Raw genomic sequence first — 16,112 nt, 5'->3', positions numbered from 1 at the left:
GGCAGAATCGAAGAGTGTGAGCATGCAGTGCCACTGTCGAACAGCAGCAACCGCAAGGTAGGAGCAGTGTGGGTGGGGGCGCAGCCTTTACTGCGTCCTACTAAACTGCCGTACCTTAAGCGTACTTTCCTTTCCGATGCAACCACTCATTTGCTACTGGTTCTTTCCCCTCCTCCCTCACGCACTCCCTGGTGCACCCCATCCTTAAGAAACTGTCAGCAGACCCTACCTGTCCAGCCAGCTACTGCCCTATTTCCATCACCCACTTCCTGGGGAAACTGCTAGAGAAGTTGGCCTTGCCCCAACTCAACTCTCACACTGAACTTGTTGGTGGTCTCCACGACCATCAATCTGGATTACGAGCTCTTCTGAACACCCATGAAGAACTTCCTGCATCCCTGGATTCCAACTCCACAGCTGTCCTCATCCTTCTTGATCTCTTCTCTGCCTTTGACACGGTCAACCACTACATGCTCATACAAAGGGCCCACAACACCCTTGGTGTCTCGGAGCGGACACTGGACTGGCTGACCTCCTTCCTAACTGACCGCTCCTCCCAAGTCATCCTGAGCACCTTCTCCTCACCTGCTTCCTTCTCCACCTGTGATGTTCCCAGGGCTCTATCCTCTCGCCTTGGCTCTTTAACATCTACCTTACTCAGCTGGCACTCCTCATCTCCTCCTCCTCCCCCAACTTTCAGAGTTATACAGATGACACACAACTCTTCTTCAAACTTACTGCTGACCCTCTTGCACCTTCCATCATCCATGACTGCCTATCTGGCATCCAGGCCTGGTGCACTTCCAATGATCTGTGCCTCACTGCCAGCAAAACAGAGAACCTTCCCATTGGGACCTCTGCCCCTGACTTCTTCCCTTCACTCTGGCCTTCCTCTATGGGCTCTCCCCTTGCTCCTGAAGCCAGAAACCTTGGAGTCATCTTCGTCTCCTCCCTCTCCTTCCTCGCTCACACTCAGGACATTGGCAAGAAGTCCCACTTTCAGCTCTTACTTCTCAAAGGAATTCTACCTTTTCTCACCTTCCCCCAGAAGCTGAATGTTACCTGAGCCCTGCTTCTCTCTAGGCTTGACTATTGCAATAGCCTGCTTCTGAATCTAGCTTCTTCCACTCTGCGATCCCTCTAGCTAATCCAGAATAGGGCAGCAAGACTTACCCTTGGCTTCATGCCCAGGGACCGCATCTCTCCTGCCCTAAAAAGTTTTCACTGGCTCCTGGTTGCTTCACGGATTAAATTCGAATCCCTCTGTATCATCCACAAGGCTGTCTGAGATGAGGACCACACTATCTGCAACTCTCTCTTTCTAAATATTCCGTCTCTAGACCTCTGCACTCCTCTGGCACCAACTCTTTGTGTGTAAAGTGTTTTGCTAAACAGAGGGCAGGAGGTTGATCGCTTTCCTCAGCTGACTTCCTTCTTCAGAACAGCCTCCACCCAGCTCTTTGTCTTGAGCAGGACTTTCTTAAATTATGGAAGCTCCGGAAGACTTTCCTCTTTACCCCCCGCACTCCTTTCTCTCCGCTGATAATCTCACAGTTGCTTGTTTGGTGTCCAGGGGCTGTTAGGGATAATGCTCCAGAATGGCTAATTTCCATTACCTACTGAGACCCTCAGCAACTTTGCTGGATTTCTAGGATTTATTTTCTTCACCTGGTAAGAGTGTGAGCCTTTTTCCCACTCTTACATGTGTTTTGCTGTGTGTATTTTACATTTATTGTGTTCATAGACTGTGCAGCCTCACCTACTCCATAGGCATCATCTTTTTACTGTGTGTCACAAAGAACCTTTAGTGCAGTGACACTGGGTTGTCTTTTTCAGACTTCACACTTTAAAACTCAATTTTCTGGGACTGACTACTGTCTCCCAGAACATGTAAAGTTGCCATTGACTTTATTAGTCTTTTTAAATTCACAGACCCAGTGCAACCTATTTTACATATAGTACTGGAAAGGGTTAATAGTTATCCCTTTTTGTTTGTCTCTTATGGAACATTATTTCATTCCCCTTTCTTTAAGATTTGGCTGGTGGCAGTGGTATCTACCATATTTTTCCTACCGCGGTTTATGAAAATAGCCTTGGTACTGTTTTAGGCTAAGTTAGTAGCCTTGAACTTTAATCCGCTGGACCCCATTTACTTTTATTTGGTTCCAGCTGGGTTTATTCGCCATTTCGTTTTGTAAAGGTCTTTCTCGTGTTTTACTCTGTGCGGCAAACCAGGTTTGGTTCCTTTGTTCGCCGTCCTTTGGAGGGATTCTGCACAGAAGCTCTCCTTAGGCGCCTGATAGTCTGGGTAGACAGGATGTGAGGGAGGGGTTTTAGGACCCCTGCACAGGGTTCCCTTGGAAACCCAAGTCGCACTCTTGTTGGAGTGGCTAGGTGACTGTCCTGCCAGGACAGCCACCCTGCTGTGTGGTTGACAGCCAGGCTGTGTGAATGGGGGAAAACTGCATAAAAAGCAGGTCTCTGGGACTTGGAAGGCAGAGTTGTCACTATATTCAGAGAACCGAAGACATGCTGAAAGAAGGACCACTACCACGACTGAACCTCCCGGTGAAGCCCTGCTACTGGTCCATATCTCCAAATTTCAACGACAGAGAAGATCTGCAAGGAATCTTCTTCCCTTGAGCTGGTGGGACCAACCAGTTCGCCAAACACCAAGCAAGGCCTCCCTCCCCTGGTCGAATTTGCTGTGCACAGCTGCAGTGAACCGGATAGCCAGGAATACTGGACCTTGTTTGGGTTTAAGGAGCGCACATTTTATTTGTTGCTTTGCTCTGCTGCTGGTTTCTTCCCTGGGCAGTGCAGGACCCTCCAGTCTTCCTTCTTCGTGTCAGTCCGACCGTCGCTTCAGGAACCGTGAGCCTGCAGGATCTGCCAGGAACTTCTTCCTCAGCTAAAGCATTCTTCTTCTTCTAATGTACTGTTCAAACCCGGTTGTTTGTTCCGTCCGACCACGGTGAAAGTGTTTTAAATCTTTTGCCAATCCGAGGGCTTGTCCTTCTCTACTCTTTTAAGTAACTTTTCCTTCGACCAACTTCGTTTCAAACTCTTGGCAAAGACTTAACCGCGAACTACTCTGAACTGTGTGATCCTCTGCAAAGACTCTGAACCATTAACATTGGCCCAGGCCTATTGATTTGAATCCTCATTGTAGCAAGGCTTTCCTAGATCCCCCTGCCTACCTACTTGTTGGTGCTGCTTAATTTTGTATAACCTTGCTTTTCCCTCCCTTTTTAATTGCTGTAGTGCCATTTTGCTCACTCTTCATTTTGAGCCTAACTTGTCCAGAATTGATTGGGTGTTGTGTAGTATATGAAGAGTGTGATTTTTCTGCTGCTTTACTTAGTGAACTGTTTTACAAATGAATGTGTAAATAAATGTATATTCTTTTACTCAGAAACCTTGAGTCAGTGTTAGTTTGAACCATAGTAATTACTGTCCTTTGTATAACTTCTGATACTGCTCACTTTACATTTGAGATAAGTCTTGCTGCTCAGCCATCGCTACCACTTTACTGTGTAGCACGGGCTTGTACCAAAGGTGAATTTGTACTTACACTTGTAGTCTTAATTGTGTGTGGTGTTCCCAAAGGGTACTGTATATGATTCTGCCTAACAGGGGCCTTATGCAACCTTGGGGCCCTGATCTCCCACATCGAATCGCCTTTCCTCGGTAGACCCTCCATCCTTGAGGCTCACACTTAACATACATTGCACTTCACCTGTTGCTCACCCACAAGCACCCCAGCAGTTACGCCATACCACCTACCTTCTGCACTTGCACAGTCTGAAGACTCAGAAGCCATAGTAGGTTTGTCCTCCCCCCACTGTATTTGATATTTTTTATGTATTTAAGTATTTAAATGTTTCTCATCCCCATGCCCCCTCTCTGTTGCCCTGTGGGCGCTTTGAAACAGTATTTATTGGTGTATTAGCGCCATGCATCCACTAGGCCCCCCTTTCTCCGCGGTAGCCATACTCTGTTCTTCAATCCCACTACTGTTTTCTTGCATTTCTCTTGCATCTCCTGCTTTTTCCTTCTAGGTGAACGCCTGGGGACCCATGCAACTACTTTCCCCTGCAGTTTGTATTGGGCCATGGCTCTTTTCTCATGATTTGTTTTTCCCAATAGGCCTTACTTCTCTTCTTTAGGTTCCCCCCCTCTAGCTCCCAGGTCTCCCCCTAGGGTGCACTAAGCTGTCTCCAACTGTTGGTACTCATTGCCTGTGCTGTTCTGTTGTACTGTGTACTCTGTTCTAGAATTGTTACCTTACTGTTACCCTACTGTAACCTGTTCTAGAATTGTTACCCTACTCTGTTACCCTTCTGTAACCTATTCTACAATTGTTACCCTACTGTAACCTAATACTCTTAGACTGTTCCCTTTACTTGTGTATCCCTCTGTTCTCTTTTCTCCCTCCCTCCTCCCATCTTACCCATCCCTTGCACCTCAGTTGCTCAACCTTGCAAAGTGCCTCTTGCACTCCCTCCCTCCCCCACTATGGTGATCTCTATTTGCCCCATCTTCTCTAATTGCCTCTCTAGCTCATATCCTTCCCCTCTCATAAGTCAGGTAGGAAGAAGCTTAAGAAGGACACACTGGTCACCATCCCAGGCCTTCCCATCACTGACACCTATGTTAGTGCTTCCGCCATAGAGACTCACTGATATACTATTTGTTGCTCCCTCAGCCGACCTATGGACCCTTCATATGGTCGCTCTGCTATCTACTTACTCTTCCTCACCCATTAATAGTGGCACATGTTGGGAGGTCCTCTTAGCCACCTTCCATTTCTCCAGAGTAATCATTAATGTCTATCTCAATGCTACTATTCTGGTACAAGGGTCTCAGCCCAACCTTTTACTTTTCAAAAGGCGCATTCCCGCACCTCATCAACTTCCTTCCTTCTACCACCCGGGCTCTTCTTCCTCTGTGCTGGCCCCTTGGCTACCTTCTTCCACCACCCTGGCTCCCTTGTCGTTGTCCTCCCTGGCTCCCTTGCCAACCCCTCCCTCCGCTACTCTGGCTCCCTTGCCAGCAGCCTCCATGGCTCCCTTGCCACCCACTCCCTCCGCTACTCTGGATCCCTTGCCACTCCCTCCCTCCGCTACTCTGGCTCCCTTGCCACCCACCTGCATGGCTCCTTTGCCACCCCCTCCCTCCTCTACTCTGGCTACCTTGCCACCCCCTACCTCTGCTACTCTGGCTCCTATGCCATCTACCACCTTGGCACCCTTGCCACCACTCCCTCCGCTACTCTGGCTCACTTGCCAGCCTTAACGCTCCTGGCTCCATTGCCTTCCTCTGCGCTCCTGGCTCCCTTGACATCCTCATCCTCTGCCCCGCTGTCTCTCTTGACTGATGCCTCTCTCCTGGCTACCTCACCTCCCTTGGCCGCCACCTCTCTTGCCCATCTGCCACCCATGTCTTCCTTGGCTCCTCTGGCACCTTGGAGTCATCTTCGTCTCCTCCCTCTCCTTCCTCTCTCACACTCAGGACATTGGCAAGAAGTCCCACTTTCAGCTCTTACTTCTCAAAGGAATTCTACCTTTTCTCACCTTCCCCCAGAAGCTCAATGTTACCTGAGCCCTGCTTCTCTCTAGGCTTGACTATTGCAATAGCCTGCTTCTGAATCTAGCTTCTTCCACTCTGCGATCCCTCTAGCTAATACAGAATAGGGCAGCAAGGCTTATTCTTGGCTTCATGTCTAGCGACCGCATCTCTCCTGCCCTAAAAAGTTTTCACTGGCTCCTGGTTGCTTCACGGATTAAATTCAAATCCCTCTGTATCAGCCACAAGGCTGTCTGAGATGAGGACCACACTATCTGCAACTCTCTCTTTCTAAATAGTCCCTCTCTAGACCTCTGCGCTCCTCTGGCACCAACTCTTTGTGTGTAAAGTGTTTTGCTAAACAGAGGGCAGGTAGTTGATCGCTTTCCTCAGCTGGCTTCCTTCATCAGAACAGCCTCCACCCAGATATTTGTCTTGAGCAGGACTTTCTTAAATTCTGGAAGCTCCGGAAGACTTTCCTCTTTACCCCCCGCACTCCTTTCTCTCCGCTGATAATCTCACAGTTGCTTGTTTGGTGTCCAGGGGCTGTTAGGGATAATGCTCCAGAATGGCTAATTTCCTTTACCTACTGAGTCCCTCAGCAGCTTTGCTGGATTTCTAGGATTTATTTTCTTCACCTGGTAAGAGTGTGAGCCTTTTTCCCACTCTCACATGTGTTTTGCTGTGTGTATTTTACATTTGTTGTGTTCATAGACTGTGGAGCTTCACCGACTCCATAGGCATCATCTTTTTACTGTGTGTCACAAAGCACCTTTAGTGCAGTGACACAGGGTTGTCTTTTTCAGACTTCACACTTTAAAACTCAATTTTCTGGGACTAACTACTGTCTCCCAGAACATGTAAAGTTGCCATTGACTTTATTAGTCTTTTTAAATTCACAGACCCAGTACAACCTAACTTACATAGAGTACTGGAAAGGGTTAATAGTAATCCCTTTTTGTCTGTCTCTCATGGAACATTATTTCATTCCCCTTTCTTTAAGATTTGGCTGGTGGTAGTGGTATCTACCATATTTTTCCTACCGCGGTTTATGAAAATAGCCTTGGTACTGTTTTAGGCTAAGTTAGTAGCTTTGAACTTTAATCCGCTGGACCCCATTTACTTTTATTTGGTTCCAGCTGGGTTTATTCGCCATTTCTTTTTGTAAAGGTCTTTCTCGTGTTTTACTCTGTGCGGCAAACCAGGTTTGGTTCCTTTGTTCGCCGTCCTTTGGAGGGATTCTGCACAGAAGCCCTCCTTAGGCACCTGATAGTCTGGGTAGACACGATGTGAGGGAGGGGTTTTAGGACCCCTGCACAGGGTTCCCTTGGAAAACCAAGTCGCACTCTTGTTTGATTGGCTAGGTAACTGTCCTGCCAGGACAGCCACCCTGCTGTGTGGTTGACAGCCAGGCTGTGAGAATGGGGAAAAACTGCATTAAAAGCAGGTCTCTGGAACTTGGAAGGCAGAGTTGTCACTGGATTGAGAGAACCGAAGAGAAGCAGAAAGAAGAGGACCACTACCACGACTGAACCTCCCGGTGAAGCCCTGCTGCTGGTCCATATCTCCAAACTTCGACGACAGAGAAGATCTGCAAGGGATCTTCTTCCCTTGAGCTGGTGGGACCAACCAATCAGTTTGCCAAACACCAAGCAAGGCCTCCCTCCCCTGGTCGAATTTGCTGTGCACAGCTGCAGTGAATCGGATAGCCAGGAATACTGGAACTTGTTTGGGTTTTAAGGAGCGCAACTTTTATTTGTTACTTTGCTCTGCTGCTGGTTTCTTCCCTGGGCAGTGCAGGACCCTCCAGTCTTCCTTCTTTGTGTCAGCCCGACCGTCGCTTCAGGAACCGTGAGCCTGCAGGATCTGCCAGGAACTTCTGCCTCAGCTACAGCATTCTTCTTCTTCTAATGTACTGTTCAAACTCGGTTGTTCGTTCCGTCCGACCATGGTGAAAGTGTTTTAAATCTTTTGCCAATCCGAGGGCTTGTCCTTCTCTACTCTTTTAAGTAACTTTTCCTTCGACCAACTTCGTTTTGAACTCTTGGCAAAGACTTAACCGCGAACTACTCTGAGCTGTGTGATCCTCTGCAAAGACTCTGAACCATTAACATTGGCCCAGGCCTATTGATTTGAATCCTCATTGTAGCAAGGCTTTTCTAGATCCCCCTGCCTACCTACATGTTGGTGCTGCTTATCTTTGTATAACCTTGCTTTTCCCTCCCTTTTTAATTGCTGGAGTGCCATTTTGCTCACTCTTCATTTTGAGCCTAACTTGTCCAGAATTGATTGGGTGTTGTGTAGTATATGAAGAATGTGATTTTTCTGCTGCTTTACTGAGTGAACTGTTTTACAAATGAATGTGTAAATAAATGTATATTCTTTTACTCAGAAACCTTGAGTCAGTGTTTGTTTGGACCATAGTAATTACTGCCATTTGTATAACTTCTGATACTGCTCACTTTACATTTGAGATAAGTCTTGCTGCTCAGCCATTGCTACCACTTTACTGTGTAGCACGGGCTTGTACCAAAGGTGAATTTGTACTTACACTTGTGGTCTTAATTGTGTGTGGTGTTCCCAAAGGGTACTGTATATGATTCTGCCTAACAGGGGCCTTATGCAACCTTGGGGCCCTGACCTCCAACATCGAATCGCCTTTCCTCGGTAGACCCTCCATCCTTGAGGCTCGCACTTAACATACATTGCACTTCACCTGTCGCTCACCCACGAGCACCCCAGGACTTACGCCATACCACCTACCTTCTGCACTTGCACGGTCTGAACACTCAGAAGCCATAGTAGGTTTGTCCTCCCCCCACTGTATTTGATATTTTTTACGTATTTAAGTATTTTAATGTTTCTCATCCCCATGCCCCCTCTCTGTTGCCCTGTGGGCGCTTTGAAACAGTATTTATTGGTGTATTAGTGCCATTCATCCACCAGGCTTCCCTTTTTCCGCGGTAGCCATACTCTGTTCTTCACTCCCACTAGTGTTTTCTTGCATTTCTCTTGCATCTCCTGCTTTTTCCTTCTAGGTGAACGCCTGGGGACCCATGCAACTACTTTCCCCTGCAGTTTGTATTGGGCCACGGCTCTGTTCTCATGATTTGTTTTTCCCAATAGGCCTTTCTTCTCTTCTTTAGGTTCCCCCACTCTAGCTCCCAGGTCTCCCCCTAGGGTGCACTAAGCTATCTCCAACTGTTGGTACTCATTGCCTGTGCTGTTCTGTTGTTCTCTGTACTCTGTTCTAGAATTGTTACCTTACTGTTACCCTACTGTAACCTGTTCTAGAATTGTTACCCTACTCTGTTACCCTACTGTAACCTATTCTACAATTGTTACCCTACTGTAACCTAACACTCTTAGACTGTTCCCTTTACTTGTGTATCCCTCTGTTCTCTTTTCTCCCTCCCTCCTCCTATCATACCCATCCCTTGCACCTCAGTTTCTCAGCCTTGCAAAGTGCCTCTTGCACTCCCTCCCTCCCCCACTATGGTGATCTCTATTTGCCCCATCTTCTCTAATTGCCTCTCTATCTCATATCCTTCCCCTCTCATAAGTCAGGTAGGAAGAAGCTTAAGAAGCACACACTGGTCACCAACCCAGGCCTTCCCATCGCTGACACCTATGTTAGTGCTTCCGCCATAGAGACTCACTGATATACTCTTTGTTGCTCCCTCAGCCGACCTATGGACCCCTCATATGGTCGATTTGCTATCTACTTACTCTTCCTCACCCATTAATGGTGGCATATGTTGGGAGGTCCTCTTAGCCTCCTTCCATTTCTCCAGAGTCATCATTAGTGTCTATCTCAATGCTACCATTCTGGTACAAGGGTCTCAGCCCAACCTTTTACTTTTCAATAGGCGCATTCCCACACCTCATCAACTTCCTTCCTTCTACAACCCGGGCTCTTCTTCCTCTGTGCTGGACCCTTGGCTACCTTCTTCCACTACCCTGGCTCCCTTGCCATTGTCCTCCCTGGCTCCCTTGCCAACCCCTCCCTCCGCTACTCTGGCTCCCTTGCCACTCCCTCTCTCTGCTACTCTGGCTCCCTTGCCACCCACCTGCATGGCTCCTTTGCCACCCCCTCCCTCCTCTACTCTGGCTACCTTGCCACCCCCTACCTCTGCTACTCTGGCTCCCATGCCATCTACCACCTTGGCACCCTTGCCACCACTCCCTCCGCTACTCTGGCTCACTTGCCAGCCTTAACGCTCCTGGCTCCATTGCCTTCCTCTGCGCTCCTAGCTCCCTTGCCATCCTCATCCTCTGCCCCTCTGTCTCTCTTGACTGATGCCTCTCTCCTGACTACCTCACCTCCCTTGGCAGCCACCTCTCTTGCCCATCTGTCACCCATGTCTTCCTTGGCTCCTCTGGCTCCTCCTCCTTTTACCTCTCATGTTCCTTTGCCACTTCCTGTGGGGACCCCTGTCCCCTGTACCCCTCCCCGGAAGTATTTCAAAAGTGCTCCACACTGCCACTCTTAACTGTCTCTCAGATGTCAAACACTCCTCTGACATCTGCCACCTCCTTTAACTCAGGATCTTGATGTTCTCGCTCTTACTGAGACATGGTTTAAGGCCAGCACTGTCACATGTTTTAACAAACTTCTCCATGAGGGCTACAAGATCCTCTCTGAACACAGGTCCAACAGGCCCAGAGGCGGAGTGGCTTGGATCTTTCCTGAGTGGATTCCTAGAAGGCTTTTTTTGAGCAGGGGGTGCACAAGGGAATGCTTGAGAGGAGAGGGGAAAACTCCAGTGGCAAAGCAGTGGTTGCAGAGATCGGCCAAGGCTGGAGCAAGAGAGTCAATGTTGTCCTTAATGGTTCTGGAAGGGCAGGGAGACACCTGTTTGGATCAGACTTTCATGACTGGACTTGTCTGGAAACCTCATCAGGTGTGACAGGAGAGAGGGAGGAGAGGAGTGGATAAGGGGTGGCCAAGGAGGGTCTGAGAGGTAGAGGGAGGGAGGGGATTCAATGAGAGTGAAGACAGGATCTCCTGATTTTTAGTGGTGAAATGAGAGGCAAGGGCCGAGCATAGGGCCTGGGTGGGTGTGGTAGTGGAAGATACCGCAGTAGGATTGGCCAGCAACTTGCAGATTTTATAAAGTTTGACCATGTTGTTGGAATGCTATGGAGATGCAGGCTGGAATGTAGGCTCTTTTTTAGAGAGGATAGAGAGTCTATATTGCCTTTGAAGCAGGCGGCAGGCCAGTTTGTCAGAGGGTGAACCACCATTTCCGTTCAGCTGCTCTGCACTTGCTTTTCAGGGCAGCTAGGTCGGAGTCGTACCAAGAATTGCACTTTTTGGCAGGCTTCAGGCAGATCCTCATGATAGGGGCAAGGATGTCAAGAGTGTTAGAGATGGAAAGGTGAATGTTGAAAAGGGCTGTGTCAAGATGGGAGTCAGCCACAGGCATAGGTGGCGGAGAGTAGGTGGAGTCAAAGGCTGTCACTGACCCTCTCTTCATGGGTCGGATGTTGGGTGGGACAATGCCAGTGGAACAGGAAGTGAGAAGAAAGAGGAAAGTGATCAGTCCAGGAGAGAGGAGTAGTGAGAGGGTTAGAGAGAGGGATGTCAGAGGTGATGAGAGCATCCAAGGTGTGTCCGGCAGAGTGGGTCAGACCAGAGGGTAGAATGGAAAGAGAGAGAGAGTCGCAAAGGTATGCGGAAAAGCCCTGAGGAGTCAGGAGAGGTAAGGTGAATGTTGAGATCCCCAAGGAGGAGAAGCTGGGAGGTAGAGAAGAGGTGAGGGCATCCCATTCAGAGAGAAAGAGGGTGGCCTGGCCAGGTGGCCGGTAGAAAGTGACCAGGGTCAGAGAGGAGCCAGGAGAAACAGAGAGCCTGCAGACCAGGCATTCAAAGGAGAAATAGGCTTGAGTGGGAATGATGGAGACAGGCATGGGCGTTGGTAGGTGTGTAAAAGATCTGGGGCTTGAGCCCCTGCCATGGCAATTTTAGATGTCACATAATTATATCAAATGTACGCACACGCCCGTCACTCTTTAGAGCGTTAATATCGCATACTATACTGCTCATACTCATTTGGAAGTACTGCTAACATGCTGTACTGCTACTCCAAAGTGTGAACATTCATCCAATAGTGCTAGGTAATACTTTGTGGGGCTATATAAGACAAAGAAAAGCCTTTGGACAAGACAGCCAAAGACCTGCTGTGGATTGAGAAATTGTATTTAAGCAGCAACTGGCGAGCTACCTATTTGCCACATTAGCCATACAGCCGCTTGCTGCTGGTTGTTGGGCTGACAAACTGACGGGAGTAGCTAGTGGGCTTAAAATGTGGTGGCAAAGCAAAAACAAAGAGGTGATGGTTGGAAGGTTTAGAATAAATCTTAACCTCTGCCATTGCTCTGGGCAACCCTTCAGACCATCGTTCATCACCTGCCAAGCCATTACGAAAGAGGAAAGACCATATGCAAATTAGGCTTGGTTCCACCACAAAAGGGCAGTCCTGCCCGAGCTACTAGGTCACATCCCTTCTGCACGAGACCACACGCATCCCCAAACATGTTTCGGCCTTGTTGGGCCTAATCAGTGAGGAGTAGCTTGGGTCTCTAGGCCCAGCTGGCACTGGACCCACATCTGGGCATATCCGTCCCACTGGGCGTGACGAGGCAAAGGTGATGGCTGGAAGGTTTAGAATGAATATTAACCTCTGGCATTGCTCTGGGCAACCCTCCAGACTATTGATCTTCACTTTCTAGCCATCACCTCTTTGTTTTTGCTTTGTCACCCCGAGTGGGACGGGTATGCCCAGACGTGGGTCCTGTGCATGTAGGGCTAGATACCTAAGCTACTTCTCACGGATGAGGCCCAACAAGGCCGAAACATGTTTGGGGATGCATTGTGGACAGACTGGACATTGGCTGGAATAACACACTATAATGCCACTAGATTTGTCCCTGACAGAAATATCAAAACATTATATTCAGTAGTAGAAATCTTTGATACAACTGTGCATGTAAACTAAACAAGATACTATTTGACATACAACTCTTTAGAACATGTTTATTAGTGTTATCTGTGAATCATCACACTAAACACACAATTGCAAATATAGTTTATACATATATTGATTGGCAATCAAATGTGAACTGCAGAGTGCTCTATACATTGTCAGAAGGTAAAAATGCCATTTTCCTACATGAATAGTACAGGAAGTTAATCCATCTGTGACAGGGGACAGTTTAAGTTCCTTTTAAATGACTGTATCTTTTCTCCTAATTAATATTTTTATTTGTTAGTAACAATAAATGAGCGAAACAGAAAGGAAGTACTCTGAGCAAGCCCATGCCTGCACCTTAAACTCAATACACACTGTAGTTAGTTGCCAGTAACAATGTGGCTGAGTCACTTCAATTGAATCCACACATTTGCAAAGACAACAAATGTGGCTTTTGTGTAGGCATGGAATAGGCATTTGCCAGGCACTGTCATAATGGCATTACCTGGCCATAAAATGAAACAATGGAACATGGTGTGATGATCTAGGCATTTGAGTGTCTGGCATTTGCCTACCTAATACCTATATAGAAGCCAAAACTGTTGACTTTGTCAAAGTTTGTTTAGACAGGACTTCAGTGCACGGAACATATTTAAATGAAATGGTTGTAGGCACATCTAACAAATTTGTTTTAAACCTGTATCACTTTTGCAGCTGCAATTAGGGCATTTACATACATTTAACTTGCAGCAGACTACTTAGAAACAGTGGCGTATCCAGGGAGTGGGCTGGAGTGGCACGTGCGACACCGGGAGTCTGATTGGCCACTCAAGGTGCCACTCCATTATCCTAAAGTATGATCAGTATGTGTGTGCACGCTCATACTTCATGCCACCCCTCCATAATTCAGTCCCCCACTTGTGCCACACAGTCAAAAGAGTCTGGACACGCCACTGTTTAGAATTAACACTGACAGGCAAATGTTTGATGTTTTTGCTTAATAGAGATAGCTCAAAGGAGCCCCCAGGAGGATGTGTTTTGGGCAGATAGGGAGTAGCCAGTAGCGGGTGGTAATGGCGATAGGGATCAAAATGGCCATGGGCAGTCAATGGGATGGTAAATAACTAAACCCCACCCTCAAATTGTGTGTCCCTCACATGTTCTCACCTTCCTAGCTTTACTCCAGTGTTATACCTTTGCCTTATAAACACCACCTTATAGCCAAAACTAATACAAATGAACAGAAGTAAAACTACGGTACAAGTAAAGCTGTGGTTAGGCATAAGTAAAGCTGTGGTTAGGTGTCCCTCTGTTCGTCACCCCCCTGCTTCTTGACTGTTCTGATGAGTCACTATCCTCTGGTCCTTGGCTCCCTTGGGAGCTGCTCCTATGCTCCACCACTTGTCAGGTACTTGACTCCCTAGTTAGTCACTGTCAAAAACAAACTGAAGCAAAAGGCTTCTATTTTGTGTGTGCTGTTCCTGTATAAAGTGCACTTTGAAAGCCTCAAATTCCCACTCTTGCATGATGTGCCAATGCAATCAAGTTTGCCATAGATTTAAGAAAGATATGGTACCAATAGCCATCTCGAAATCTCTACAATAGCTGTTTCTACCTCCCACCCTAAATGAAAATACATTGTGGCACACAACCTGTGTGCCGAAAAAACACAGGTTACATAATGGCAGATACACAATTTGAATGCACATATATGCACTAAATTTCCCTGAGCACCAAACTAATCCACCACAGATACAGCAACATAACTTCCCACACTCCTTAAGCACCACTCTGACGGCCCCACGGACAACTACACAAACGAGTACCTTATCAACCTGTAGTAAACATGAACTACTCCTCCAGATAGCTCACAAAATATCTAAAACTTACACCACATATAGCCACTTCTTCAGATCTGCACACATCAACATTGTAGCAAGCAATCTTGTCCCGGTACTGCGCTACTGCACTAGTCTCCTACCCCACTGCTTTTCAGATCATGAAGATCCTAGAAAGTGAGAAAATGACAGCAGGTGTGCTATAAAAGATGCAATAAAATAGCATAACAGGACATAGCAACAAGGTTCACTCGTTCTTCTGTGGGGTAGTACTCTACACGGCCCAATCAACATCTGCGACTGTCAGCAACAGGGGAGAAGATTGTTGGCTTTGCCACAGTTAGTGTACCAAAGAAATTAGTGTAGTGGACTGACTTACTGCTGAGACTATTGGACAGAGAGAGGGCCAGTGTACCAATAATTACATTCTAGGTGACAGCTTTGGGGTCCACTAACAGAGAAGCATGAATGTACACTATTTTCTTCCTATTCATTGAATCTGTCCCATTGCAAGGGTGTCTTATTTTTCAAATAGTGTGATTAAGTTTGCAATAAGGACCCCACACACTGACGTAACTGCAAACATTGATTAAATAACTCAAAAAAGGTAGTTGGCGCGCCTCGCCAGAAAAAACATGGCATGATAGCCTGTTCTGAGATGAGAGTTTGCAGCACACGCTTTTTGCTCACTGTACCTTTCACAGATGGGAAATAACCATTTGCATATCAGTCTTTGTCCCACCCACATGGGCAGTCCAGCACCGAAATGCTATGGCAATTCCTCTCTGAACAATAGTACCAACAGCAACTCCATACACGTGTTTCAGCCTTGTTGGGCCTCATCAGTGAGGTGAAGCTGCGCCTCTCTGAGCACAGTGAGCAGGGAGTCCACGTCTGGTTGCCCCCAGGTAACTTAGGGTGACCAACCCCAAGTTCCTTGCAAATATTTCAAAAAAGGTAGCTGGCGCTCCTCTCCAGAAAGAACATGGCATGATAACCTGTTCTGAGATGAGAGTTTGCAGCACACGCTTTTTGCTCACTGTACCTTTCACAGATGGGAAATATCCATTTGCATATCAGTCTTTGTCCCACCCACCTGGGCAGTCCAGCACTGAATTGCTATGGCAATTCCTCTCTGAACAAGAGTACCAACAGCAACCCCATACACGTGTTTCAGCCTTGTTGGGCCTCATCAGTGAGGTGAAGCTGCGCCTCTCTGAGCACAGTGAGCAGGGAGTCCACGTCTGGTTGCCCCCAGGTAACTTAGGGTGACCAACTCCAAGTTCCTTGCAAATATTTCAAAAAAGGTAGCTCGCGCTCCTCTCCAGAAAGAACATGGCATGATACCCTGTTCTGAGATGAGAGTTTGCAGCACACACTTTTTGCTCACTGTCGCTTTCACAGATGGGAAATATCCATTTGTGTTGTAACTTGAATGTCGTGCAGATATGTGAGACCTCCGTCCCCAAGTGCCGCACACGGAGAATGATAAATTCACTCCCTATACAACCTTTGAGGCCACAGGTGGAGAAGAATCCGGGACCGCGAAGTACTGGAAGCCCCACGGAAGCTGTAAAGGAAAGCAGTGTTAAGTACCAAGCAAGCAGGGTAAGGCACGGGTAACCAATAAACAGGAAGGATCTTACCAGGAATTGGTAGCAGAAGGGATTCCGGGGCTCAAGATGGCAAATGGTCCCGGGTAGGAGGCACTTACTGGTAGTCACACCAGACC

General features: G+C 47.5%; 1 protein-coding gene across 1 annotated transcript in view; it reads right to left on the bottom strand.

Moving 5' to 3' along the window:
• LOC138554586 (vomeronasal type-2 receptor 1-like) overlaps nt 1–16,112 on the bottom strand; it is a 230,367-nt gene that overhangs the window by 12,117 nt on the left and 202,138 nt on the right. The gene's annotated exons all lie outside the window — the stretch shown is intronic.

Source organism: Ambystoma mexicanum, chromosome 1q, assembly GCF_040938575.1.
Source record: "Ambystoma mexicanum isolate Mex_15411 chromosome 1q, UKY_AmexF1_1, whole genome shotgun sequence".
Lineage (NCBI taxonomy): Eukaryota > Metazoa > Chordata > Amphibia > Caudata > Ambystomatidae > Ambystoma > Ambystoma mexicanum.
Note: the sequence above shows the minus strand (reverse complement) of the source record. Positions and strands in the feature narration are given on the sequence as shown.